This window comes from Pseudonaja textilis, chromosome 2 (genome assembly GCF_049901715.1).
Source record: "Pseudonaja textilis isolate UNSWEBS1 chromosome 2, rPseTex1.2, whole genome shotgun sequence".
Classification (NCBI taxonomy): Eukaryota; Metazoa; Chordata; class Lepidosauria; order Squamata; family Elapidae; genus Pseudonaja; species Pseudonaja textilis.
This window is the reverse complement of record NC_141991.1, coordinates 196,601,775-196,621,613: the sequence shown is the minus strand read 5'-3', so window position 1 is coordinate 196,621,613 and position 19,839 is coordinate 196,601,775.

Below are 19,839 nucleotides of genomic sequence, written 5' to 3'. Positions count from 1 at the left end.
TAGTGCCAGTACAAAAAATTATCTCCATCTAAGAAAAGAAAACAAACCAAAAAAGAAAAAAATCATTTCCTTCAAAACATAAAGGAAATGATAAAGCATCAATGTGAATAGTTCTTGACATTTCACATTTCACTCATGTAATGTTGCTGCCTCATAAGGTGCACTAGCTCGCCATGGACTTCTGGCTGCAATTCCAGGTTCAGATTATCACTATTAATCCCTACCAGTCATAGGACCAGCCTACCTGCAAACGTTTGTCTCCAATGGTTTCTTCTTGCCCCATCAGATCTAGTAGTGAGGATAAGTTCTGGGTTCCCTCTACCAAACAGTGTCATCTTGTTGGGCCTAGAGGCCATGCTTTCTCTGTTGCAGTAACTACTCTGTGAGAAACCACCCGCTCCAGAGGATGATGGTGGCTATTTTCCAGACTGTTAGTCTAGGTACACAGGTGTCAAACTCTCAGTGTGGTGTTGCCATCATGTGACGTATCACAATGCTTTTTCCTTTTGTGGAGCTGAGGTGGGCATGGCCTGCGTGTGACACATCCAGCTGTGGGCTGGCTTTGACAGCTCTGGCTCTACGAGGTTAAGCAAAATATGTTGGCTGGTTGATTTTTATTTTTTCCCTATTATAACTTGTAATTTATTTTTGTGACCTTGGATATCTGTTACTTGGATTACTAATGTAATTATTAATGTAGTTTTGATGTAGTTTTAGTTTTTCTATGCCAGAGTTATTGCAATATAAATCATATCAACTTGTATGCCTGCATGTAGATAGGAATGAATGTGGTTTGCAACTCATTCTGACAAGGAAATTTCTGAGAATGATCCAGAAGGGGCTGTAGGCACTACAAAATGTTGACTCAGGTGTTATATGGAGCTCTTAAGCCAGGGATACTCAAGAAAGGGTATCCCGTACTCTTGACACTTTTATTTGGCCTCTTGGACACTCTCCTTTTTTCTGGTTAAAACTGCAATGATTTTTAAGGAACTGAGTACTTGTTCTGATCTAGGCTTCCCAAGATCACGAAGCAGACTCCTTGTCCCAATAAAGCCCCTTTTATTTAGGTTAAAGTGAATTCCTCTCCAGCAAAGTCCTGGCAAGCAGTCTTTCATAACATTTCACAACTACAGCCCTTGGAGAGTTGCCAGGCTGATATCTTCCAAATGCCATGCTGCAGCAGCAATTACTTGGCAAGAAGTCAGGAACAGATCTTCACCCTAATGAATTGAACTTATTGTCTCTTGTAAATACCACTCCCCTTTTACTCCTCTTTATTCCCTATGGGAGGGGCTATTCACCATCCACCTGAGCCTTTACTCCCGAGTTGACCCTTGTTCCTTAACTGTTCCCTTCACCTGGCAGCTCTGCGCATCTGCGCACTGGGAACAGGTTCTAGCTATTCTTCTGCCCCACTGATTTCCGACTCCAAAGTAAGCTGATAACTGTCAGACAGCCCTGGCCCCATCTCTGCCTCTGATGCAGAGCAGTCGTCAGAGCCTTCCCCAGACTCCAGGACTGGCCCATGTTCCTCCCCAACCTCCTTACTGTCCGAGCCTGCCACCAGCTCTGCTAGTGGGCCACAACAGTAGTAACTCATGTAACTGAAGTGATCAGCAATGAGAAAGAATGATGCAATAGAAAATATTACTAAAGGAGCATAGACAATGAATATCTAGAAAAAGAAAAGATATTCACACACACACACACAAAAACACCTGGATACTTTTTCTGGACCCCAAACCACTTTTTCCTGGTGGCCCAACCTATTTCTAGCACTTGTAACAAAGCTTGTTTTTGTGGAACTACATTTTGAAAGATTCTATTTGTTGTAATCTTAGCTCTTAAAAATAGGTTGTTGCTTTGTGTTCTGTTCTTGTTAACTTACATGAAACTTAAAGTAGCCTCCTGTGTGTCTTTAAAGATCTATTTGTCAGAAAGAAAAGTGGACAAGCTTTAAAATCAGCTTTATAACTTTCCATAAATAGATTTTCCACTCAGATTTTTTAGTTCTTCAACCCATGACTACTTCAACTACTTTCTAAGATGACTACCTGACTAATTATTAGCTTGACATCTGGTCCTTTTTTGAAATTTCTGTTATAAATGGAAAAGTTATTCTAAGTATTTAGAGGCCTTCATGTTATAAGCTGAAAATGTCTCTTAAAATGTGCTATGCTGTGTGCATCACTTTCATCTCATGTAAATACAACCTAACCTTTGATAATATCAAAACATTTCAGCAATTAAAAGTATGTTAAACATTTTAATAAAATAATGTATTTAACTAGGAAATGTGGACTTTTGCAGCATGGTACACAGGGACTAAAAAAAAAAAAAAGTTAAGATGGTGTTCACCAGTGTGATCCAAATCCATTACCTTTGTATGTACATTAAATGTAAGCAAGGTGGCTAACTCTATTTATGTTGTTTAAATGTCTTATTCCAGATATACATTGCTTTCTTTTTATTTTTTTCATTGGGGGTGGGTTTCAACTGTTTTTAATATACACTGGCCACAATTCTCTGGAGTTGGAAGTCCTCCTAAATCAAATAAAATCACATCAATCAATCAACAAGGTGAAATTTCAACTACACTGCTGGACCACATCGTGATCATTTGTGTCTTTCTCCTGACACTCTTGGATTTCTGTATTTTATCTTCATTAATATATCTATTTGAATAAACAGACATCCATTTTAGTGTTCCATACTGTCAGGCATGAAGAATCAGGACTACACAATAAATTCCAGTTAAGCTGATTTCTTACTCATGCCCGTATAAAGAATCTAATTGACTAACAGCGCTAAACGGGCACTAGATAAGAGTTTGTGGAATTCAAGAGGGTTGGGACTTAGACAGCTGGTGGGAAAGTAATGATTCCAGGCTGATTCCTCTCTTGACTCTGTCCCCAGGCTCTGTCTGTCTTTCTACATTGGTCAGATAAAATAAAAAGATATGGGATTCTTTTTTTAAAAAGTTAAAAATAAGCTTTAGAAATACAATAACACTTGTAATATTTAATTAATGTATTATGTATTAAATATTGGCAGTGTTAATCATTGATTGATTCAGTTATTAAGAATTAAGTTATATTGTTTGATTTAAATAATAGCGCTATTCACAAAAAATTAACTGATTATTGTTTGTTTGTTTATTTATTTGCTTATTTACTTATTTATCAGGGATTTTATAATCTGATTTGAATCTGAAGGCTAGCAGGTGTATATTCAAGACCACTGCTTGAATACTTTTTCCCTATCTTTGTTCCTAACAGACAGGGTTATTTTTTTGTCACTTGGAAGATGGTTGACATCAGCACATTGTTAGGGTAATGGGCCTGTCTCCTCTCTGTCTCTTTGCATCTGACCTTGATCCTCCTAACCCTCACATCATTCATTAAAAACCATGACAAATCACACATTAGAACTGAGCCCCAGGCCTGCAAAAAAGGGGACTAACGATGGTTTGTGGGTCCCTTAGGAATATTAGCATATAGCTTAGTGATTGTGAATATAATAGCCCTCTGATGATAAATTAATACAAGATGTTCCTTTAAAAAAAGTCCATGACAACCATAATGATGATTTATTTTAGTCATAGATAAAAACTTGTATGTGGTGCATTTCACAACATCAGGGTTAAACTAAAAATGTATATTTTTGTTCTTTTCAATAGCTAAGCCATTACCCAAAATAAGGAAGGAATAATGAAATGAGTATTTCACATGCAGCTTAGGGGGAAAAAAAATCTATAGTCATATACACAAACACAAAAATACAAATACACACACAAAATATGAAGGGTTTTAAAATCAGCTCTTTAGGTTCATTTTTTTGGTCACAAGTTATGACATTTATCTAAGAGCTTTAAGGAACAAAGTCCTTTGTCAAATATTCATGCAATCTTTCTTCCAAGTTTGCAACTTACATACAAGTGAAATAAATATATATATAAGAACAGAATTCTCCTTGCAAAACAGAATATCTGATTCATTTTTCCAAATTGCTCTTCAAAACTGTCTGCTAATAGCGTCTCTTCTTTTGATCAATGGATACAGTTGGATATTACTCAGAATTTGTTATAAGTGATACTTTTCAAATCTATACTTGAAACTATTTCAGATAATAATATAGAATTCATTTTTCATAGTATATTATTTTTATCTCCATTTAATTAGTGCTGGAGTGAAGAGATTCACTCAGACCATGACCTAATTCAACACAGTATTCCCATGTGAAACAGTCATTTGTTGACTCTGAGGACAAAGAATAATTTAGACAAAATGACAGAAATTCTGCCATATGTGGTAAGCTGTAGAAACAGCTTGTGATGCCCTCTCTCAAACTTGCCAGGGTGTGGTGGACTCTTCACATCCACTAAAGCTATGCTAATCTTAAAATGACATTCAACATCCCTTTCTCACAAATAACCACAGTGTTTGCATTCTGCAGGAATTATGGACAGAAATTGATCTTAATGTCTGCTTTTCATCTTATTTGTTTTCTTTCTTAGTGGTTAATTTAAGTTTTCAGGGAGCTTCCTAGATATCCTTTCCTTTTACCTAAGCACTTCTTTTTACCTGCAGAGATAGAGAAACGCTGTCTTAGCCATTACATTATACAGGCTCTCTATATTTTATTTCCAATTGATCCCTCCCAAAATGTTTTTTAAAAAAGAAAAAAGACTTCACAACTTTTCACAACTTTCACAACTTTTTTGAAGTGATTATTAAGTAAACGCCGAAGTTTTAAGTTAATGTGGCAGTCAGTGAGTGAACACCATAGAAATTTATTTATTTTATTTATTTGTCAAGCAAGTATTAGATAACAGGTATAAGTATAAGCATGGTTATGAATACATGAAATGGACAAGAATAAAAAAGAAACAATAGGACAGGGCAGTGGGCACATTGGTATGCTTATGCATGCCCCCTACAGACCTCTTAGGAAAAGGATGAGGTCAATAGTAGACAGTCTAAGGTTAAAGTTTTTGGGGTTTGGGGAAGAAACCACAGAGTCAGGTAGAGTATTCCAGACATTGACCATTCTGTTGCTAAAGTCGTATTTCCTGCAATCAAGTTTGGTGCGGTTTACTTTGAGTTTGTATTTATTGTATACGCTTGTATTGTTGTGGTTGAAGCTGAAGTAATCATTGACAGGTTGGACATTGCAATATATAATTTTATGTACTATACTTAGATTGGACCGAAGGCAGCGTAGTTCTAGGTTGTCCAGATCTAAAATTTCAAGCCTGGTGGCATAAGGTATTCTGCATAATGTATTCCAATGAGTGTTTGTTGCTGGAAAATGGAAAGCCAGATCTGGGGAAAAAACCCATCATAAATCATGGTCATGTGACCACAGAGTGCTGCAATCAGCCGTAAAGGTGATCCTATTGCTGGAAATGCAGTTATATGACTACAAAGGGATGCAGGCTTTGGAACTCTGGAATTGGATTGTACAGTAAGTGGCTTCTGGGACATCCATAATAACTTTGAAAACAGTTGTAAATAGAGGACTACCTGTAATTTCTTTCTTCTTCTTGTGTCCTTATGCTGAAAATATGTTCTTGGGAAAAAGACTCCCAAATGATTACTTTGAGCACCTTCAAAAGCAACTCCATACTTTGTGTTGAAAATCCTGAATGGTTTAGATTGGATTTTATCTGAAACATTATATAAAAAGAAAGGAATTTTTGATACCCTGTCCTTTGTGAGCTCTATGCTAGCAAGAGAGATCCAGGGTTGTATTGGAAAGGAGATTTATTTTTTTTAAAAGTTGAATATGTAAAATAGGCTTAAATTTTCATGAATTGATTAGTTACAATAGCCCAAATCTTTCCAGTTGTGTGCATTTTTGAGGCAATGTTGTTGACAAGATACAACAGAATAGGATTTGTCAGGATGTGCTTAAATTGGAAGGCTACATGTTGACATTTGTTCAGTGTAAACTAACTGTACATATGCTATAGCATATGGCAGCATTTCAGCCCCCATCTCTCTCCTAACCTCTCCCACAAAGCCACTGAAAAGAGGTCCCAGGAGACAACCCACAAATTAGGTCAGAGATTAGCCTACCATGTGGCAGTTAAATATCAGCAATCACTCTCACCGTTACATTGCTTCATGTAACAAAGGTTTTTCTGAACCTTTAGAAATGTGTTTTTAATATCAGCATTTTTGCCTGATAGATGTTGTTCACTCTATTGCCTGATGCCATTCATGGTATTAACATCAGATTCAAGAAGGTGAAAGGCATTCATAATTCTTCAGTGCGAAGTCGGCATCATTTTGCAGAGGATAATTCAATCACGGCCTTACATGCATAAACTGCTGCTTGGGAAAAGATTGATGACCGTAGGGATGCCAGTAATAGCCAGAAAGCAAAATCTGTGCTTGGGGACAAATAGTATGTGACAGGGGATGTGATCCTTGCAATTAGTGGCAGATTATTTAGTCTGTTTTAGGCTGAGGGGCACATTTAGGCTGTGGCCACTCTTAGATAATGCCTATCAGGTTGGGACCTGCCTGTCTAAAAATGGTTGTTATTCTGAGAGCGTCCCATCACCGGATATACATGTCCAGAAAGCAATTCGGTAGAAATGTCCTTACCATCTTTTTCTAATTCTAAACTATGATTGTTTCTACCAATCCAAACTTACCTTTGATTCTTATATTAGACACCTTGACTCAAAGATACAATAAAACAGGAGCTCCAACCCCCTTTTTTGAAAAATGGCTTCGAAGCTGACACAGGACTTCTTTTACCTATTTGCAAAATCCAAGAATGGTTGGAGCCATTTTTACCTCCAGGGGAAGAAAATCCCATAATTTATGTGCTACTCAAAACGGTCTGCCATTTTATCTCTCTAAGCAGAGGGAAGATTCTCAGCAGGCCATGCCTAGATAGCATATTTGAATAAATAGATCCAGTTCTGCCTGGCCGCTGCCTGATCTGTCACTCAGTCCTTTTTTGTGATTTGTATGTGTTCTTTAAAAAACAAAAAGGACAATTTACAATAGAGGACAAGAGAGAACAGGAAGGGACCTACTGTACCAGTGATGGATAGAGTTTTGTAGTCAGATCTCCACTATTCCTGCTACATTACTATGATATGTTACTATGATATGATATGACACTATGATAGATAAGAAAGGATAATGCAATGCACAAAGATCTCAACCAATTATTTTCCTTAGCAAACGCTATACATAGAGTCAGACAGTACCACAACAAATCTACAAAAAACCCACCATCAACAACAATAAGCATTGGCAGTGCAGACAGCTAAATATATGCTGATAGTTTTCTGAGTTCTCCAGAATGAGAGATTAGCGTCTTAGTTTAGTTGTGGGGAAAACCCATAGCAGTTTTTTTGAGTCATACAACAATATTTGCATTGTTCCAATGATCACTGGGCAATGCTAGAAGATATTACAAGCAATGTGCATATCCACCTGCTTTAGAATCAGGATAAATTCTTCATATATTCAAAAATGTCATTACCAGTGATTTCAAATAGAAAGTTCCATTGCATCAATGCATTCATAATTAATGTTGTTACCCACAATCTTTCCAATGCAAAACAGAACATTTTATTATACACAAGATTATGTCTCTGGTTAATAAGACTAGTTGGAGATGCATATCAATATGATTGAAATTAGACTTTAGGTATTTTGTTCATTCATTCATTCATTCATTCATTCATTCATTCATTCATTCTGCCTTTATTACTTTTACAAATAACTCAAAGTGGTGAACATATGATATCCAACACATTATAAGGTGTCATTTATTTGATGATCAGGAATTTTAAAGCCAAAAGCACCTAGGTATTTATATTAGGAAAATATTCAGCAGGTTCTGACCAGTTCTGGAGAACTGGTAGCAGAAATTTTGAGTAGTTCTGAGAACCGGCAAACACTACTTCTGACTGACCCCACCACCATCTATTCACTGCCTCCCAAGTCCCAGCTGATCAGCTGGGTCTTCTTTGTTGCCCTGCACAGGAGAATGGAGCTGGAAAGCAGGTTAGTGGGATGGAGAGGGAATGGGGATTTTGCAGTAACCTTCCCCCAGGAGTGGGGTGGGAATGGAGATTTTGCAGTATCCTTCCCCTGCCATGCCCACCAAGCCAAGCCATGCCATGCCCACCAAGCTACACCCACAGAACCAATAGTTGTTTTTTTTTTGAATCCCACCACGGGGACAGGTGCACATTTCTGTATATGGGGCTGAAATAAAGCGAAATTGAACAACTGACAACTACGTTATGAAGACTCTGGCAGCTCCTGAAAAATCTAGAGATTTTCAAAATCATCACCAATCCAGATACTTCTTTTGACAAATGCTACATAGACAGATTTTTGCTACTGTTTCTCTTTTTCCAAGTGTGGTAAGCCAAAAATTTACAGAGGCATGCAGAACAATGACTAAAGCTTTGGCGGTTTTATGTAGGGTCTGCATTGATTTTAAATCACAACTTACTGAAACTGAAAATAAATGTGCCAAAATGATCCTGGTAGATCTGAAGTAGGAAAACTAAGAAAGGGTAGTGGTGGTGATGAAGATCTGGATGAAATGGAGAACTATCATTGAGAATGCAGACTATTTGCTAGACACTACTTGGGATTTGCTTGGGGAACATCCTGACTGTACTTATTTCAGTTTATATTATAGCACCAAAGCCTGACAAATATTGCTAATACTTTAATAAATATTTTCCAAAAGATGTAACCTGGATACAATGTCCAGTTAAATGATAAAACATCTTCCTGCACTTTCCTTCCTTCCTTCCTTCCTTCCTTCCTTCCTTCCTTCCTTCCTTCCTTCCTTCCTTCCTTCCTTCCTTCCTTCCTTCCTTCCCTCCCTCCCTCCCTCCTTCCTTCCCTCTCTCCCTCCCTCCCCTCCCCCTCTCTCTCCATCATCTCCATCATCTTCATTATTATATCTTTCTTTAACTTTCTTGGAGTATTGGGAGCATCTCTTATCTCCTTCCGCTCCACCTCATTAAAAGCAAAGATAAAAATAGCCATATCTCTACAACAAAGCAAAGCAACTTTGCCGCATCATTTCGTCCTCTTCTTGGCTGGCTTCAGGGACACTCTACCCTCCAAGATGTACCACTGCAGGTGGGCATCTGCCTTATCATTTTTGCTAGATAGCCAGATCCCTCCATGGGCTGGATTTACATTAGGCCATTAAGTATTGATTGTAGTGCTTGAGAGCTCTATTGTTGCTATTTATCAGAGCCTTTTGCATTGAACTTTGTAGAAGATAATACTCCCTCCTTGCTGCATGATGTGCACTTACATCTGTGCCAGGCCAAAATGTGCTAAAGGAAGTAAAGGCATTTAAAAACCCATAAAGGACATCTCCATCAACTCAGTTTGTTTTATTTGTGACTCTCAGTTGTGAAGGACAAATCTCACACAGTATTTTCCCCATATGCTTGCTTTACAGGTAGTTTTAATTTTGTAGCCATTTTAACTGCACTCAAGCTCTAACTAGTAATTGGTCATCTTCTCTTAGGAAATCTGCTTGTTTTCCCATCACTAATTATATTCCGGATTTGACTGAATGGCTGTTTGAAAAATAGGAGCGTATGTCACCTTTAGGCAAACCTGAACTTTGCACACATGAAGTGGATGGCATGATGTGAGAAGGAACTTGGGAAACAGGGCAAAGAGATATTGCCTAGGGAATGATCTGATAAGAGGAGGCTCACAGCCATATAATGGGTGGAGAAAAAGGCTCAGAAGGGATCTTTTCTAACTTCTCATACTGTAAACAAAATGGTGGAAGATTTGTACTTTCAGACCTGCAATATTATATTAATGTAGCCTTACAATAAAGTAGAATTAGTTCATCTTGTCGTGTTTTCTGTCTGGTTTACCTAGGAAGTTTGACATAAATATTCTTGAAGCAGTGAAACTTTAATCTGCATCGCAGGAACTTGCCTACTCTCTGATTGCGTGAAGTCCTATTTGTATTACACCAACATTCAAAGAAAGTATTTTAAGTATATTTGTTTTGTTGCCCTGTCCAGAATTTGGAAAGCCAACTCTGCAGATGGCAACACTTGGCTGACCTTGACCTGCCTTGGAAACTAGACAGGATCAGGCTTGGTTCATATTTGGGAGAATATCATGCATGTAGGCTAGACTAGGTGTCAGAGTTGTGACACATATGTCTGTGCATGCATTAAATAATCTTTTCCATTTTTAATTCCCATCGCTGCACAATCTTACTAGATATTCAGTGATGATATTTAATCCCAACCCTCTATCCACCTTTATTCTCTCACTGGTTTTAGATTATATGATTAAGATCTAAACAAACATTTCCCTCAACACTGTCCAACTATTTACAAAGTCTGCATTACTATTACTATTAATCTTCTCATCACTCCCTATTGTCCATCCCTCCCACTTGTGACTGTATGACTGTAACTTTGTTGCTTGGAGCCTTACAATTTATATTGACTGTTTCCTGGTATGATTTAATTGCTTATTGTACTAAGTGTCGTACCTTATGGTTGTCGACTCTTGATGAATGTATCTTTTCTTTTAGGTACACTGAAATCATTTGCATCAAGACCAATTCCTTGTGTGTCCAATCACACCTGACCAATAAAATAATTCTATTCTATTCTATTCTATTCTATTCTATTCTATTCTATTCTATTCTATTCTATTCTATTCCATTCCATTCCATTCCATTCCATTCCATTCCATTCCATTCTATTCTTCATTTTATTCTGCATGTTACTAAATTTTTATTTTAATTGTGACTTGTCTTTAAAGTCTTCACTGAATTCAAGTGAATAATATTTTAATATATTAAAATATTAATATATTTAATATTTTATATTTTAAATAGACAATTAATACAATTAAAATATGGCTGTCCCAAAATAAATATCTGAATAGAGCTAGGGCTTCTGATAGATGCAGATTGTATGTGATTCCCTGTTGAATCTACATTAGTTCTTGCACAAAATATCTAGAAACACACAAAACTATTGTAAGTAACTGCTGATACTTCCCTGAATTTGGACAGCAGGGACAATATTATGAAAAAACCAAGAGGCCTTAATTTTACCTAGGATTCATTACTATATGTAAGAGCTTGAAAACAAGCTATATATAAGATGATGTAGTGGACTTTCTTGACCTGCAGCACTTCAGACTCAGAAATCTCATTTAAAAATTTCCTAACTCTGTCCACATACAAAACTACCATATTTAGAGTGTGCATTCTAAATTAACTATTTTAATGCAAGCTTCTACATGTATGCAGTGATGTGATATCAAGGTCTGCATATCTTATATGACTTTCTGTGTGACTGCATTTAATACACCGATGTATTTTTAAATCAATTGCTTTGATAATACAGCTATTATCTTTCTACATACCTCCACCCAATTACCCAGGATAAAATCTCTGATGGGTAGATATTCTCAAGTAGCGGAATCTGCCTTTTACTAATTGGGTTCTTTTGTCCTGTTTAGTCATATAATAGATTTTTTTTTTAAAGTAGCAAGCTAATCTGTCTGACAGTAAGCTTGGTTCTATAATGCATGTCAAGGAACAATTGAATTCCAGATGAGTTGTCACCTCAGCTATAAAAGAAAGAATTTAGTTACAACCTCTTTTATTCTGTGCCCTTTTCAAAGGTGCTTGACACCTGAGATAATGATGTTCAGCTTTCCAGGGTTACTAGCATGAAGAAAACACAGAGCAGACCTATCTATTACAGTCATTCTCCAATGACGGAAATATTCAGTGCTGTCCAGAAAATCCTGTGATTGTGGTTGTGGTTGGAAATGAACCAATTGTAGAAGTAGAAATTATTTTGGAGAGTCAGAGCTACTATTCCATGAGTCACAATTTAAAAGCAACAAATAAAAAAAAGGAAACAACCAAAATCAGTCAATAATAGGCTTGTCTGATTCATTAAGCACCTGTTTCACATTAGGCAAATGGGCAATTTTTATATTATTTCCCATAGTACAGACAGTCTGCAGTAGGAAAACCATAGTGTCTTCTTAAAGACTTAAAATGAACTTGGCCTGTGAGTTTTTGTTTATTTCTTTTATATGGCACAATTTAGCTGGTGATATAAACTATGCTTGCCAAACAACTAGTTATAAACACCACTGTAGTTGCTCTTCCGCCACCATTTCCCTGAGCCAATGAAGTAGCCACACTGTCTTGTCCAGCTTCTGGATTGCTTTCATCTGCTGACCATACACCTTCTTTTTCCCAGGCCATCTTTGAGGCTACTCTGGTCTGGTGCCTCCTGTAATTGCCACAAAACCCCTACTTGCCAATTCACAGTTCAGGCAACATCCAAAGACCATCCAGATTTCTGCAACTGGTCACACAAATTCTATAGTTTTCTTTATCACTAGTTTTCTATGAAGAATTACCAACTTTTGCCCTGTCCTGGAATTGGGCCTTGTTTTGACTGATAAACTGAAAGCAACAGTCTGATCTTCATTACTATTTGCTTCAGTGAAATTCTGATGGAGTTTCATATATGTTTAGACAGGACACCCTGCAATCCAAAGAACAAAGTCAGTGTCAAATGATGTCTTTGGTCCATCAGTTATTTGTTTGCTCATGAGCCCATCAAGATGAAGAAATTAATGCTGATAGAACTAAGAGCTGGCATCAGTTGTTATAGGACACATCAAGATTGGGTTATAAATATTGTAAAATTAATAGAATAAATCATGTTTATCCCCACAACAGTTAACCTGGGAATAGGTTGGGTTGAGAGAGAACAATTGGCTCAAAATCACCCAGTGAATTTCTGAAGATGAAGGTTGACTTGAACTTGGTCTCATTTATCCCATAAAACACTTTCTGCAGTATATTATCCTTGCAGGAGTAATGTGGTAAAACCCACAAAAAAACCCTCTAGAAACTGGCATATAGCCTAGAATTGTACTAAAATAATCTATAATAAAATATGAGATTCTGTCTAGAATTTTTAAAGAAAGTTTTAAAATTTTAAAAGAAAAAATCAGAAAATAAAATACAAACTAAATAGTCAAGACCTTGCTGAGGATCCAAACTTTATCAAGGACCTTGGAGTACTCATCTCTAATGATCTAAGTGCTAGAGCCCACTGTAACTACATAGTCAAAAAGGCATTAAGAGTTGTTAATCTAATCTTAGGTAGCTTCTTCTCTGATAAAATCACACTACTAACTAGAGCATACAAAACATTTGCTAGACCTATACTTGAATACAGCTCATCAGTCTGGAACCCATATCATGTATTTGATATTAACACAATTGAAAAACTCCAGAAATATTTCACAAGAACAGTTCTCCATTCCTCTACTCATTGCAGGATACCTTATGCCACCAGACTTGAAACTCTCGACCTAGAAAACCTAGAACTAAGCGGCCTCCGGTCCAATCTAAACATAGTATATAAAATCATACATTCCAATGTCCTACCTGCAAATGAATACTTCAGCTTCAATCATAACAATACAAGAGCATACAATAGATACAAACTCATGGTTAACCACACCAAACTTGACTGCAGAAAATACGACTTCAGCAACAGAGTGGTCAATGTTTTGAATACTCTGCCTGACTCTGTGGTTTCTTCCCCAAACCCCAAAAACTTTAACTGTCTACTATTGACCTCATCCCCTTCCTAAGAGGCCTGTAGGGGGCATGCATAAGCACACCAATTGTGCCCATCGTCCCTGTCCTATTGTTTTTTTATTTTTCTTATAAGTATCTATCTATAGAGCCATAATTTAAAAATATTCAAAATGCCTGCTGGGTCTAAGACGGTGCTGAATTCCTCCTCTCACCCTCTTGGCTAAATCCATTGATTCATGTATCCCAATTTGCCTGATTATATTTATCTGAGAATTAAAATATCATATCTAATTTGTAATAAAATTGGATCCCATTATCATATCCAAACAGTCTGAATCTGATGTCTTGATCTTTCAGAGTCCTGAAGAAACAACTCCATTAATAAACAAAAGAACATAAAAAAACCCCTCATTTTCTTTCTCACAGGAACCAATCAAATGCCCCTAGGCTGCCTTCCCACCTGTCATGCCCCTGATGGAGACTGACTCTGAGGGAGAGGAGGAACAGTCAACTGTGAGTGGAAGTGTGGCTCTGGAGGTTGTGGAGGAGGCTGGGGAAGGGCAGAGGCCAGCTGAGCAGTCAGAGGGGGACCCAAGCCCATTCCCTATCCATCCTAAGGCACACAGGGAGGAGAGGATAAGGGAGAGAGGTGGTCTACTTGGGAGGAGAAGGCCTTGATCCTCTTCATGGGCTGCCAGTGTGAGAACTGCATAAGAATTTGGACCTGCGTTCTGGCAAACACTGGAGACAAAGCATGTTTTATTTTGGTTTGAGGTTATCTTGGTTGGCATCCTTCCAACAGACTGTGCCTTGTTATCTCCTTGAATTTGGTAAATACTTCTCCTGTTCCATTGTGCAAATTTCATCATTGTAGTTTATTTGCTTTTTATTTTAACCTCTATCTGCTCATTAAATTCGGACTGCATTGCTTTCTTTTGAAGATTATTTTTGAGTATGTTTTGTCTCCAACTGAGAATTATTGAACAGTGGAGCCAAGTTGGAGGCATTAAAGGACATTTATGTACATTTTGGATTTTGTTATGTTTCATTATGTTTGTGTTACACACCACCACTGTTGCCATATAAATGAAGGGGATTCATGCTTCACAATCTGAAGGCAACACTGATTCTTCAAACTAATGACTCTGGAAAGACCTGACCTCCATGAATTTATCCAATCCCTCTTTAAAACTATCCAATCTAGTGGCCATCACCAGAGGTTAATTATGTGGTTAATTATAATTAACCACAGGTCAAGTAAGTACTGGTGAAGAAGTACTTTCTTTTGTATTTTCCAAATCTCCTCCTAATAGCTTCATTAGGCAATTTTTGCTCCTGGTGTTTTGAGAAAAAGGAGCAAAAAAACCATTCTCCCAATACACTGCATGGTTTTATATATATCTTAATAATATCTCTCATCCAGCATCCCCATTACCATTTTCCCAAGCCCCAAACTATGCTTTCTTGATATTCGCATTGTGTTTTTTTATTTGTTAGAGATATTTTTATATGGTATTTTTTAAAATCTTTATTAGCTACCATGAGTCCCATTTTTGAGATGGATAGCCATATAAATTAATTTAAGCAAACAAGTAAAATTCTAGATTTTTCAAACCAGGAGGGTTTTTAGTTTTCAGTTGCCCTTTTCTTCATTTTGGCCAATTCAATTACATCTTTTTTCAAATTTGGTGACCAGCATTTAAGATACAGACCTTTTATAGATTTACAGAAGGACATTACAGTGATGGCATTTTCATTTTTAATCTCTCATTTAGGAACTTTAGCCTTGGCTTTTGGCTTTTTTTTCAGTTATCAGAAAACTATGTTAGCATCACTGACTTTTAGAAAGCCAGTTTTTTCCCCCTTCGTTATTTAGAGGAGATTTTTTGTTTGTTTTTCTTTACACATAATAATATTGTTTAGCATTTATTTTTGTACTGAAATGTTTTCAGTGTTTTATTATTTTAATTGTAATATGTTTTTTAAGTTGTAAGCTGACCCTAGTCATTGATTGAGACAGGAGGCTCTACAAGTTGAACAAACAAACAAATAATAAATAAATAAACCTGTCATTTGGTGAATTATTCACCCAGTTTAAATAAATCCTTCTGGGACTTTCTAAAATCAAGTTTAGCTTGTATTTCCCTGAATAGAATAGAATAAAATAGAATACTATATTGGCCAAGTGTGATTGGACACACAAGGAATTTGTCTTGGTGTAAATACTCTCAGTATACATAAAGAAAAGGTACATTCGTTAAGAATCAAGAATCACAATGTACAACACTTAATGATAGTTATAGGGTACAATCAACAATCAAATCATACTAGGAAACAGTCAATATAAATTGTAAGGATACAAGCAACAAAGTTACAGTCCTACAAACACAAGTGGGAGGGTATGGGTGATAAGGAGAGATGAGAAGATTAACAGTAATAGTAGTGCACACTTTGTAAATAGTTGAACAGCGTTGAGGGAATTATTTGTTTAGCAGAGTGATGGCATTCGGTGGAAAACTGTCCTTGTGTCTAGTTGTTCTGGTGTGCAGTGCTCTATAGCGTTTTGAGGGAAGGAGTTGAAACAGTTGATGTCCGGGATGTGAGGGTTCTGTAAATATTTTCACAGCCCTCTTTTTGACTCGTGCAGTATACAGGTCCTCAATTGAAGGCAGGTGAGTAGTAATTGTTTTTTCTGCAGTCCTAATTATTCTCTGAAGTCTGTGTCTGTCCTGTTGGGTTGCAGAACCAAACCAGACAGTTATAGAGGTGCAGATGATAGGCTCAATAATTCCTCTGTAGAACTGTATTAGCAGCTCCTTGGGCAGTTTGAGCTTTCTGAATTGGTGCAGAAAGAACATTCTTTGTTGTGCTTTTATGATGTTTTTGATGTTAGTTGTCCATTTTAGGTCATGTGATATAGTAGAACCTAGAAATTTGAAGGTCTCTACTGTTGATACTATGTTGTCTAGTATTGTAAGAGGTGGTAGTATGGGAGGGTTTCTTCTAAAGTCTACCACCATTTCTAAGGTTTTGAGTGTGTTCAGTTCCAGATTGTTCCAGTTACACCATGAAGCAAGTTGTATAACCTCCTGTCTGTATGCAGATTCATCGTTGTCTCGAATGAGACCAATCACTGTTGTGTCATCAGCAAACTTCAGTATTTTAATGGATTGTTGGAGATGCAGTCATTGGCATATAGGGAAAAGAGAAATGGAGATAGCACACAGCCTTGGGGGGGGCCTATGCTGATTGTACAAGTATCGGATGTGATTCCGCCTAGCTTCACCTGCTGCTGCCTGTCTATTACGAAGTTTATGATCCACTTACAAGTGTGTTCAGGTCCCACTAGTTGGTTTAATTTACTTAGAAGAGTGTCTGGAATGATGGTATTGAATGCTAAACTTCTCCTGTTATTAAACTTCATTGAAAAATAGTCAATTTATTCCTACTCATTGGTTTCTGTTTTGTAATTAGTTCATGATAAATTAAAGGTTGGGTCCTCCTATTATCCCATGCCAAATTTCAGAAGAATTTTGTTAATGGCCTTTTGAAAATCTAGGTATACAAGATCATCAGGGCCATTTTCATCCAGGGGCCTATTGATGCCTTCAAAGATCTCTGAAAGATGAAGCTGGATTTACTTTTGTGAAATTGATGCACATTTTTTATGTGCTTTGTTATTTTTCATGTATTATCATTTCTGTCAATTTGCTTGTAAAAGAAGTTAATCTTACCAGCCTGTAATTCCTGGAATCTCTTCAGATCCCTCTTAAAATCAGTGCCCCATTTGCTACTGTTCAATTGTATAGCACTAAACCAGATCTGATTGTTTCACATATTTTCACATTTGAATTATTTAAGAACTCTTGTGTTTAAGAAGCCTTGAAGACCCCATGGTAGTTTGTGTTGTAGTTTCTCAAGATTCTGGGATATCTTATTTTGCTTTTATCATTCTGATTCCCTCCATGAAGAAGTTGGTACAAGCTCAGACACCATCTGATCTTTTTTCTTCTGTAACAAATCATATGCAAAGAATTCATTCACTTTCTCTGTAATCTCTGTGCTTTCTAAAAGTCTAACTGGTTCCCTGCTTAGTGGTTTTCTGCCTTAAGTATATTGAAATAAGTTCATATTAAAAACCACAACAGCTTATTACTGCATTATCATCATTTTTATATTCCAGTATTATCTCATATGTCAGTATTTGTGTTCCTTCCCCCTTTCATTAGAGCTGGTTTTTATTTCATATTTTTGTTGGGTTTTTCCTAATTGCCAATTGTTTTAGTTTCCAATATACTATGAAGGGTTTGGGAACTTTTTAATTTTATACTAGGCCCATTTTTAAAATGTTTGTTTTAAAATGTAACTTTTAAAATGCGTTTGATCCTGCTGTAGTTTTCCAGAAAGAAATTAAATAAAATAGCATTATAGTGACTCTTTTTCATTGATTTCATAACAATTTCATCTCACACCAGATCATGGTTATTATTTAGGGTTACATTCAAGGTTGTTTCTTGCAAGTACATAAATAGTTTGAAATGTCATGAAATGCAAAACAAAAGGTTAGAAGTCATGCCATTTTTGTAAACTACTGAACCAATAAAATCAGAAGCCATTGCTTTTTTGTTTCTTTGCACTATTTTTTATTTTTCTAACTTCTGTTTTTCTATAATTTTTATAATGAAACTTGATAAAAAATTATTACAATTTAGCTTAAGTTTGTTTCCTCTCTAGCTAATTGTATGACCAGAGGTTATACGGTATGGTCATTTAAGGTATCCAGGAAATTGGTTTCTTTTTTCATGGTCTGAATATGAATGTATTTCATCTATGATAAGACAAATGGTTTCTCCCATATTAAAACAAAATCTCCTTTGTACACCTCTCAGATTTCTTTCCATCCTATCCTCAGAAGTTTGGATGGATAACAACATATTCCTAAATTGATTTACATGCATGGCCAAATATTGGCATCCATCTAGTTTCTACAAAGAAATTTAGTTGTTCAAAGTTTTATTTTTTTATAACCTATTTGATAAAAAGAGAAACATCTCTACAAGTGGGTCTTTCCTGTCCCTTTTATAAAATTTATACCTAGGAATGACCATACTTCACTGATTCCCATTAGTCTACCTACAGTATCAGTTCCATCCATTGTATCTATGTTCTTGTTTACTATCAAGTGCTCTCATTCCCCAGCTTGGTGTGGAGAGTTTTAGCATTGGCCCTGAAACACCTACAAACGAGTTTACAAATGTTGCTGGCATTGTTTTTGCCTGGCTTTTAAAAACCTCATGACGGACATGACTACCAATTAATCCACCTCCAACATTGGTTCTATCCATATAGTAGTTCCTGAAATATGCTCCTTTCTAAACTTTACGCTTCACAGGACCTGTCAGTTTTCCTTAGGAATTATTTTAAAAGCTGCTCTGCTTTATTTCTGATGGAATACAATATAGCCTGGTTTCATTTCAGTTCATGTAGAGCCTGCTTTTTCTTGTACTGACTTAACTTGTTCAGAAATATTCCTCAGTAGCAGAGGAACCTAAACTTGTTCACTTGGTACCAATACGTCTCATCCACATATTGAGATGACTAGTTGATCCTGTACATGGGATACAATGTCTAAAACATGAATTTGGCTATTCTGGGACTTTAATCTTAGCATAATAAATTAATTTTAAACTTGCAAGTCTCATTAAAAAAAACATTCATAGATCTACTCACACTTGATTAAAAATTGGACAAAGAGAATTTACTTATAATTACTTATTGCAAAAGAATGTGGATTTTTGACACAAAAAGCAAAGAAAATAAAAGAGGCTCAGCCTCTATTGTTTCTTGTTGATGTTATGCAGTGAATTGAGTACTGAATCATAAGCATCCTATGGAAACAGATCTCCATCTGGCATCTCCTAATCATCACTGGGCAATTCAAATATACTACCCATTGTTGGCCAGCTTTAAACAGTTTGCTGAAGCCATCAGTGAACATTTTGTTTTATTGTTTTGCCACCCACCAAATGTCCACATTTTACTACAGAAAATCTTCCATCAAATCCACTTGGATCCAAGCATGCACCACCTTTATATATCAGCTATCTTTCAGACATCACAATTCACTATATCAAATAAAGCAGGGGTGTCAAACTCAAAGCCTGCAGGCCAGATACATCACGTGCTGGCCCTGCCCCT